General features: G+C 38.3%; 1 long non-coding RNA gene across 1 annotated transcript in view; it reads right to left on the bottom strand.

Annotated features, from left to right (window-relative positions):
* The window catches only part of LOC147763071 (uncharacterized), a 57,481-nt gene extending 51,006 nt beyond the window's left edge, over nt 1-6,475 (bottom strand). Inside the window, exon 1 of the long non-coding RNA XR_015333441.1 lies at nt 6,306-6,475. This is a non-coding gene — a long non-coding RNA (uncharacterized LOC147763071). The remainder of the gene's footprint in view (nt 1-6,305) is intronic.
* Between the last annotated feature and the right edge of the window lie 2,868 nt (nt 6,476-9,343).

The following is a 9,343-nucleotide window of genomic DNA, read 5'->3' as shown; positions in this document are numbered from 1 at the left end:
GGTCAGCGCCATTTTAGGGAGAGGCAGATGAAATACAAAGATCTCATTAAATCTGTAAACTTGTACTCGCTGCAATTGAATGAATGCATCTTGTTTTTTTCCTTTTCTTAAATTTGCAGTATATTTTACCTGTAGTTATTCTAGGCATGCCAATTATTTTTGGTAATTCGACCCCTCTCTCTCTTCATCCTCCCCCCAAAATGTTCCACGTTAAAAAAAAATCAATAATCGTATGGGAGAAAAACACAGGCAATTGACCTACTTCACCAGTCAGCGCTATTTTACTACTTTTATGACTTGGGAGAGATTACGTCATACACGTCTGGAATGTGTCTTTTTTATGATTATAAAATTAATAAATTACACATATTGATAAAATATTTATAAATGTGTCAGTAAAAAAAGGAACATTGCTTTTTTAAAATAATGAAAAAATATGTAAAGAACCCAACACAAGATAAAAACGGCTTTTTTTCTCTTATATGCAAATTAGATTGTCTTTAGTAATAAAGCTGACAGGAAGTGATGCCCAAACCAGAGATTTCAAAGGTGGTGATCTTGATTAATCTGTATTTTGATATTAAATCAATTGATAATATTAATAATAGTAAAATATAATTGAAGCTACCAAATCATATATTTCTCAAGAGTCTTTTTTTTCTAATTACGAACCAATGCTCGACTCGCTCCGGGCAGGGAATCCGATATTCCCTGCTCCTGGGATGAATTTAGTAACAGCCAGAAGGGCCTGAGGTTACGCCCCCCCCTCCCCCCCCCCCCCCCCCAATACTCCAATGTGTTGTACATGTATGCCCTATCCAGACAACGTTAATCCTCTACACTCTGTTACTTTACTTATATCTATCCTGTATCCTTTTTCCTGAACGATTCCTAATATTGAGGTGCTTATAAAAAGTAACTGCTATATATCTTTGTTGAGGGACTGATCATAAAGTTGCCATTGGAAAAACTACAGTTGTTTACATCAACATTTCTAAGCGTCCCAATAAAAAGAAAACGTGACTGGCCAAGGTTTTGATGGAAAACCAACATACAAATAGACAAGAAAAAGTTTAACAGAGGTCTCGAGGATGACAGTTGATAGAAAGAAGTAGAGGGGCTTGGTCCATGGAGTGTGCCGACAATCTTCGATATGCGGAGGATCGGGATAATGATGATGATCATCATAAAGTACGGGGTGGGGGCGGAGAAAGTGGGGGGGGGGGGTCATATATTTTTTTTTTTTTTTTTTTTTACTAAAGGGGTGGGCCCAAAAATTAAGCCATTCATTTAGAATGCGTCACAAGCTAACTAAGCTTTATGTTTGGCACCTACTATGTAATTGCACCCAGGGGCGGATCCAGGATTGTTTGAAGGGGGCTTTCCCGGATGCGAAGCGCCCACCCCCCCCCCCCCAAATCTTGGCGTGGGGTTCGGGGCCCGCTGAGGGGGGGCGAAAATTTTTAGTATTTTAGAAGGCGAACGGTGTCATTTGATACGGTTTAGAACTATGACTCAGATAGTCAAAATTCTAATTTCATGTATTACGTAGATATTTTTTTACGTGGATATTTTTTACCAATAATTTGAAGACAACTCCAATCTTTTGTCCCTTTTCTTTTTAATTGTAACATAATATACAGTAAGAAAAATAGGTGTTGACTCACCATAAGTTGAAAGCAGCTAACAGTTATTAAAAACAAAGGTAATGTATGTATTGTCGGATATTAAACTCTGTATGGCAATCTAAAAATAATTCCGACGTAAGAACAAACATGCGTGCATGTATGACGTCTCACGCACACACGCACAACAACGTAAACAACAACAACAATGATAGTCTTAAACTGTTGATAGCTGTCCGTCGGCGCAACTAGGTGAGTGCGTGCGTTGGCATGTATGCGGGCACGCTTGTCTCTGCACATTCTTCTTTGTTACATTGTCATACCGAAGGGGGGCGGGGGGGGGGGGCGGAACGACAGGCCTCTGATGACCATAGCCCCCTTGGTGTGGGGTTCAGGCTCTGCCACCCTGAGCTTCAGAGATAACTTGACACTAACATGTAACTTGACACGATGAAGATAGGCTATAGTGAAGAGGTTAGTGTCAAGTTATCTCTGAAGCTCAGGGTGGGCTCTGCTGAAGGACCCCGAATTTTTTTTGGTGTTTTGTAGAGCCAATAGTGCCCTTTTGTACAGTTTAGGACTATTATTTAGTTAGTCAAAATGCTAATTTTAAGAGGGGAATATTGGTGCGATATATTTTTCAGAAACCGAAGGGGCGGTCTGGACCCCCCTGACCCCCCCCCCCCTAAATCCGCCACTGATTGCACCTACAATGCAATTTTTGAGAACAACTATACTACACTTGAAGTAAAGCAGCCTGAAAGAGGTCTGTTTCTGGTTCTTCGTTTTCACACGCGTTTTTAAAAATAAACAGCAAAAGTTTCTGGTAGTTATTAAAGAACAGTTATAATAGCAAATCATTGAGAAAGCCTGTCATGACCCAGTAGGCCTAATTCATTTAAAAACATATCCATAGCTGCCGTACCATAAAATCAATGAAATATTTTACCCAGAAAACTCCCGAATGCAAATAATGCGTTTCTCTGGTGTGGAGGTGTGATTTGGTGTGATTTTTCTCAGATATCGAAGGGGGGGGGGGGGGGGGGGGGGTCAGGACCCCCACTGACACACCCCCTAAATCTGCCACTGGTATTAAACTACAATGTAATTTCTTTGCCTATCATTTGAAAAAGGATGTCCTTTTTGAATGTGGTAGGCATCATGTTTGTAGAATTTGACGTCACTTACAATGACCAGTTAGAAAACAAGTCTAAATTGACAAGGTTTGAAATTTATAGTTGTAGAAAATAAAAAACTGTCAAATTCAGGGATCATATATGTGACTGCATGTTTTTTTTTCTGCAATCCAAATGCAGTAAATTACCAGTTGACTTTATTTTTACTTTTTAACTAAGAGCATATTCATTTATCTCGTTTCTAAAAATTAACTGCATGATACATATTTGTCATTTTTATTGCAGACTAAACTGTTATCCGAAAATTATTTTTCTGTGAACACATATGATATAAATAATCAAGAAAATTCAGATGCAACACTCATGATAAGCATCCTCGGTTAAAATATAATCATGGTTGTCGTGAGGTACCAGCTAACATCACTGTGAGTCCCAGTCTTTAGTGAATTAGAATGTACCTCGACGAAGAGAGATTCTCATCATGTCACCAAAACCTATGTATTTCACTCGGGGATCTAAGACTTTGTGTTGAAAGAGACAGGGTGACATATGATAAAAATGTCTCTCTCTTCGCTCGACAAATGTAAAACAGTGTAGTATGACACACACATAAAACACACTGTGTCTCGCGCTATGGTATTATACATTGCAAGTAGTACTTATTACAGATTTATGAACAACTTCATTCTACATTTGTCTTCTCTTATTTCTGATCGGTAGATGAGGTACCAAAGTGCCAAGAGACATGCATTAAAACATTTTAACGATATTCTTTATTGAGATAAATGAATAAAAACCGTTGATTTAATGACCTACTATATGTACATATTTACAGCTGCCAAGGGCTTGTCACATCTAGCACATTTCCACGAAATCTGTGGTTGTCGTCACAACCATGTTGAGACAGGACAGAAGCCAAAATGTGGCCCCCTCCCTCTTAGACCCACTGAATAAGTGACCAAATCATGAAAAAATCCCTCATTGTATGTGGTGTTGCGTCTTGTCGTACATGTAAGACACAAGTGAAAAATGCATCGTGTCTTGTGTGTTGATAGTATATCTTACAAGTAATATTACATTTGAAAGATTCATGAAAAACTTCAGGGGCGTAACCAGACCTTTTAAAATTGTACGCACAGAATTTTTAAATTCCCAGGTATAGCTAAATGTAGATCGACTTACGCAAAAGATGAAGGGCAGTTTAAATTATATGTGCCAAATATAATAGCTTAGTTTTCACCGTTTATAAAATCATTACTTAAAGTTTAAAATATTCCCTCAATATAATTAAGTTCCAGTAAATTATTTCACCCAGAAGCAACGCTTTTTCCGGGATTGGGGTACAGGCCATACATAATTGCCATCTGTATCTTACTTCAAAATTTCAGGGCCTCAAACTTTTCCAAAAGCCGTGAGCGGGGGTGGGGGTGGGGTAAAAATTAATGGAATCTTTTTTTAATAATAAATTTCATTGGGAAAGTGGGTTAAAAATAATTGATACCGATCTCCCGTCACGCTCTTCCACGAAAGAACGCCCTTGTATTAATATAAAAATTGCCTTCTCGTCTCGCTCGGATCGCGAACGATCTCTGGCTGATGATCTTCTGCGAACGAAGTCCATTGAACGAATGAGAAAATTGCTTTCTCTTTTCGCTCAGATCATGCTCGATCTCCTGCTGAAGATACGAAAATTGGCTTCTCATCTCGCTGCGGTCGGTAACTATCTCTTGTTCCCGATCCTCGGTTAACGAAGTCTCTTGAACAAATATGAAAATTGCCTTCTCGTCTCTTTCGGATTGCGAACAATCTCTCGCCGAAGATATAAAAATTGCCTTTATTATGTATTAGCTTTGTCAGGTGCCATACGTATAAAGATCCGAAAGGTGTCCCCTTTCATAATTTGGCGGCAAGTTAGGTCATATTTCATTTAGGGCCTACACGTGTTTTGTACCGAATGTAGATCATTCTTGTCACTTCTGCATTATATATTTTAAAGTCAATGGAAACATTTTATTGTGTTTTGTAAGCTTTAGGTAGTAGTTACGTCGTGACTGAAAAACAGCGTGCACTACAAAGTAGTATAATATTCATACGTCAAATTACTGCAATGGATTTTCATACGACGTCCACAGCTGCCCCGACAAGTCAAGACTTTTTTAATCGTAAGCCATCCAGCCTTCTAAATTTGAAAACATAGGCCGTCCAGTGATGACAGCGGCCGTTCAATTGGCAGCTGGAGAGCTCGCTGCAAAAAGCCTTGCTTAGAATGGTATATTTATTGAACTAGGGGCTTACTGACACAAACTTTGAAAACATATGCAAATTATGCCCGCTTGTATCAAGCTAAATTCTAAATAACGGTGAGGCACCTTTGTTCGATGTGGTTTGTTGCGGTTATCCCGAGTTGTCAGAAAATAATCTTAAGAACAGTTGATCGTTGTAGGATTCTTACACCTTCTTGCTATCCATGGCAGGGCCGTAGCCTCCGGGGGGCAGGGGGGGGGCAGCTGCCCCCCCTGGAAATTGGGGTGCAAAAAAATGATCGCAAAGGTAAAAAAAATAATTGCAAAGTTTGTATCAATTCTGTGAGAAAAGGCACTCATGGCCACTAGACAATCATTCAACAATCTGTTTACAAAGGTGTACTGTTTTTAGCCAACTCAGTTTATGCCAAAAAGCTCACCCTCCGTGTTGTGTGAAAAAAATGACTGTACTTATGGCAAAATGAACCCACAATTTCTGACTTATGATTGACTAATAAATAACATTTAAAATGCACCAGAATGCAGTATTATACGTACAGTTTTTAAAAATTTTCCACACCGTGGGAGGGGGGCACCCCCTCCCCCCTCGGGGGCTTCGCCCCCTCGTTTCCGCTTACTGCCCCCCCCCCCCCCCGGCATTTTGCTCAGGCTACGGCCCTGCATGGTCAGCTTAATGATGAATCTTCTAAAAGTTGAACTTATATATGGTATCATCCAAAATCAAATAATTATATTACAGGATAAAGCTCTGTTTGTTTGTGAAAATTGCCCATATCACCCTGTTAGTTTAGAGGGTTAAGCCGGGTCAAGTCCGTGTCAAAATTCTTTAGAGCTTTGCAGGAAATATTTTTTTGTTTCTCTGGCTCCTGATAAAGCCCGTTGTCCAGATTTTATCTAGTGTCCCCAGGTCTGCTGGAGCTGCTCTTTGAAAATAACACAGGTAGATTTTTATCTGAGATAAATCTCGCCAGCGAGTGTGCATTCGACACACTTAAGACAAAGGCTACCTGAGAGTTGAAGGGCATTCAAACCTCCAATTAAGAGGCAAAGGAAGATAGGACTTCTGGAGGTAGCTAGTATTGTTTATTTACCTCAGTTCTGTGAAAGCAAACGAGACGGGGGGCGTCAGAACAATGGTGCGTATACGATTCATACAGAAGATTTGTACATTCAGGTGACTCTAACTTGCAATCGAAGAGGATTTTCGATTATTTTTTCGTGAAAAATACACTAAATTTATAGAGAATAATATCATGATTGGCTCAAAAAATTGTACGCACAGTGCATCCGTGCGTATGCCTAGTTACGCCCATGAACTTTATATTACAATTTCAACTATCCGTATCAGTAGATGAGGATCAGAAGTACCAAAAAGACGCGCTTTAAAAACCCTTTAACAAGATATTTTAGGTAAATGGTTAAAAATCGGTTATTATGGCCTACTATATGCATTTACAGTGGCCAACGGCTTGTCACATCTAGCACATTTTCAATCAATTTCGTGGTAGACGTCACAACCATGTTGAGACAAGACAAACGTCAGAATATTACCGCGTATAAAAAGTTTTTTTACATATGGACCGGGTCCCCTTTGTCAAAATATCATTTCTCGAGGAAATAAAATACATGTATCGCTTTAAATTTTTATATAAGATAAAATTGAATGTCCTTTAAGTGTTGTACTGGCATGTCAAATATATAATCATGTGATTTAAGATATGTGTTGAAGACGTGTATTGACCGCTTGAAATGACTGGAGGATTGGCTAGTTATAATAAACCAGTGGCGATTTAGAGGGGGGGGGGGGGGGGGTCATGACTTTTCGGTTTCTGAAAAATAAATCACACCTGTCCTCGCCCCTTCACCTAACCCCAGCAGCTGAAGTTGCATAAACAAGGGCACTGTGAGGGCGTTTTGAACTATTTTATCCACCCTTTACTGCAGTAAAATAAACCAACAAAATAGTTACAAGAGCGAAGTAGCGGTTTATTTGTTAAATGGGATAGTAATATTTTTGTTTACAGTTATATTTTTCTTTCCCATCCACTTATCTTATTATCATAGGTCCTTGCCAACATTTAACCCCGCAAAAATTAAACCACTTACCTCAACCACAACACGAACGTCACCTTTCATGAAGATGACATAGTGTCGTTTTATTTATTTATTTATTTATTATTTATTTATTTATTTATTCGCAGGAAGTCTTTGACAGTAAAAGAACCTGTCAATATTCCACACATAATGCAAAAATACTTCCTTCTTCCACGCACATACTGGGGAACATAGTTTAACTAATTTTGACATGACCCATGCGCTACCTCCAGAATAACGTCAAATGTCATATTTCTTTACTTGAATCTGCTTTTTAAATTGGCTTCTTTCGCTAAATTCTTCTTTTTACAAAATAGTTTGTAATCTAGAGTGTCGTATTAGAGACGCTGAAGGGTTCAAAAAGAGAACTAGTTTTGGAAACATGTTGCACATTTTCTCTTGAAATATTTTGCAATTTAATTACTAACTTCAGATTTTAGCGCTCTCTTTTGGCGTACTCACTGTTTCACAGCGAGAGAAATCACAGTGCGCGATGATTGACGTTTGTTTATATAACCTGCCAATCGATCTGTTATTTTTTGACAGCAACTACCAAAACTACTGAATTTGATTGGCACCTTGTCAATCAAAGGGTGTAGGAAGGTTGAACTAAATGTGTTCGACGACTATAGTGATCCACCGTGTAATGATTGTGATTGACGTTTGTTTATATAACCTGCCAATCAAGCTGTAATTACTTGACAGCAGCTATCAAAACTAATGAATTTGATTGGCATCTTGTCAATCAAAGGATATAGGGGTTTTTACATGTTCGGAGAGAAGAGTGTAGTAATTGTGTTTGACGTTTGTTTAAAAAAACTGTCATTCATATTCGTGTGCGCTTGACAGCTTCCATCAAAGCTGAATTAGCCTGTTTGAATTTGATTCATACCTGTCTATAACAATACATGTCGTAACATTCTGGGGGTAGGGGGCATTTTCTTTTCTTTTTTTTTTTCTTGCAGCGCGTTAAAAACCATCGGGTTTTTTATTTCAACCGAGAGACCGAAATTTAACAACATGAAAGAGTCCCGGTTTCTTTCACAAGCGTTTTTAATTGTACTAAAAATCAGTTGTCATTCTTTTTCTGGATATGGTGTAAAATGACTATACATGAATTAGCGTTGTTGTCGATGTTTGTTGCTCCATGATCCTTTCTTTGGTGCTCGTACGAAATCGGATCTTCGTATACGAACTGAACATATTACTTTAAGCATACTCATGTTCTTTTACACCGGCCCAATGAATATTTTTGGGTCATTTTTAGAGAAACGAATGGTATAAAAAGTAAAACCTTGCCATCTTTTTCATGAGCTACGGAGAGAGAAAGGCCGAGATAATGATGTTAGTGACCAGGTAAAACCAGGTAAAATTAAAAACTACCGGTTTTGTTCGTTCCTTATAAAGGGCCGGGGCAATAAGTAGCCCGTCTCTGTATATTGACAGGAGCGTGCGTGAAAACTGTTGTTTTCAAATAAACTACACAATTAAAACTGACAAATTAAAACTGAAAATTTTATGCAATGCGTTAACAATCTTTCGAGCTTTAATATGCGATATATTTTTAGTACTTCATAAGTATAAAAACTCCAGATTTCAATTACGTGTGAATAGCAATAAGTCGGGCTGGTCTAATCAAAGACTTGAAATTCTTGGTTTAATTTAATGAAGTTGTTCGTTAAACATTTTATACTGTATTTCATAACATTGGTAAAAAATTATCTTTTTATTATATATAAATTTTAAATGGATGCTACGTTAATATTCTACGTGCAGTATATTAATGTTTCATAAGTGACACTGAAAATGAAGCTTTTTTCTCTCGGTATTTTTTTCAACTAATCTGTTATAGAGAAACATCTCTCACTCGTTTCTATAACCCAGATTAGGTAAAAATCTTCCGTAGTTTTGAGCTCAGGTCGAGAAAAGTCGGTTTGTCAGCAGATAAGTCAAAGGGGTTCAAACAGAGGAACCGGGGGCGGTATGCGAGTCTTGACATTCCTCTCTTTTAGTACGTAAACAAAAGAAGTGCACGCAAAAAATTGTGTACGAGGCAACTTCATTTCTTGGCTTCCTTTTTTTTTGCACTTAGAAATACCCTCAGATACTGAGCTTACTTAAGCCCCGATTTAAGGGTCATTCACTACCCTCTACCAGGGCGACTGATAGATTTTTACGAATATTCACAGATATGTCTCTAGCTAGATAGATTGTCTAGCTAGAG

Source organism: Lingula anatina, chromosome 3 (assembly GCF_051362555.1).
Source record: "Lingula anatina isolate TDL-2025a chromosome 3, LinAna3.0, whole genome shotgun sequence".
Taxonomy (NCBI): domain Eukaryota; kingdom Metazoa; phylum Brachiopoda; class Lingulata; order Lingulida; family Lingulidae; genus Lingula; species Lingula anatina.
This window is presented reverse-complemented; position numbering and strand designations above follow the sequence as displayed.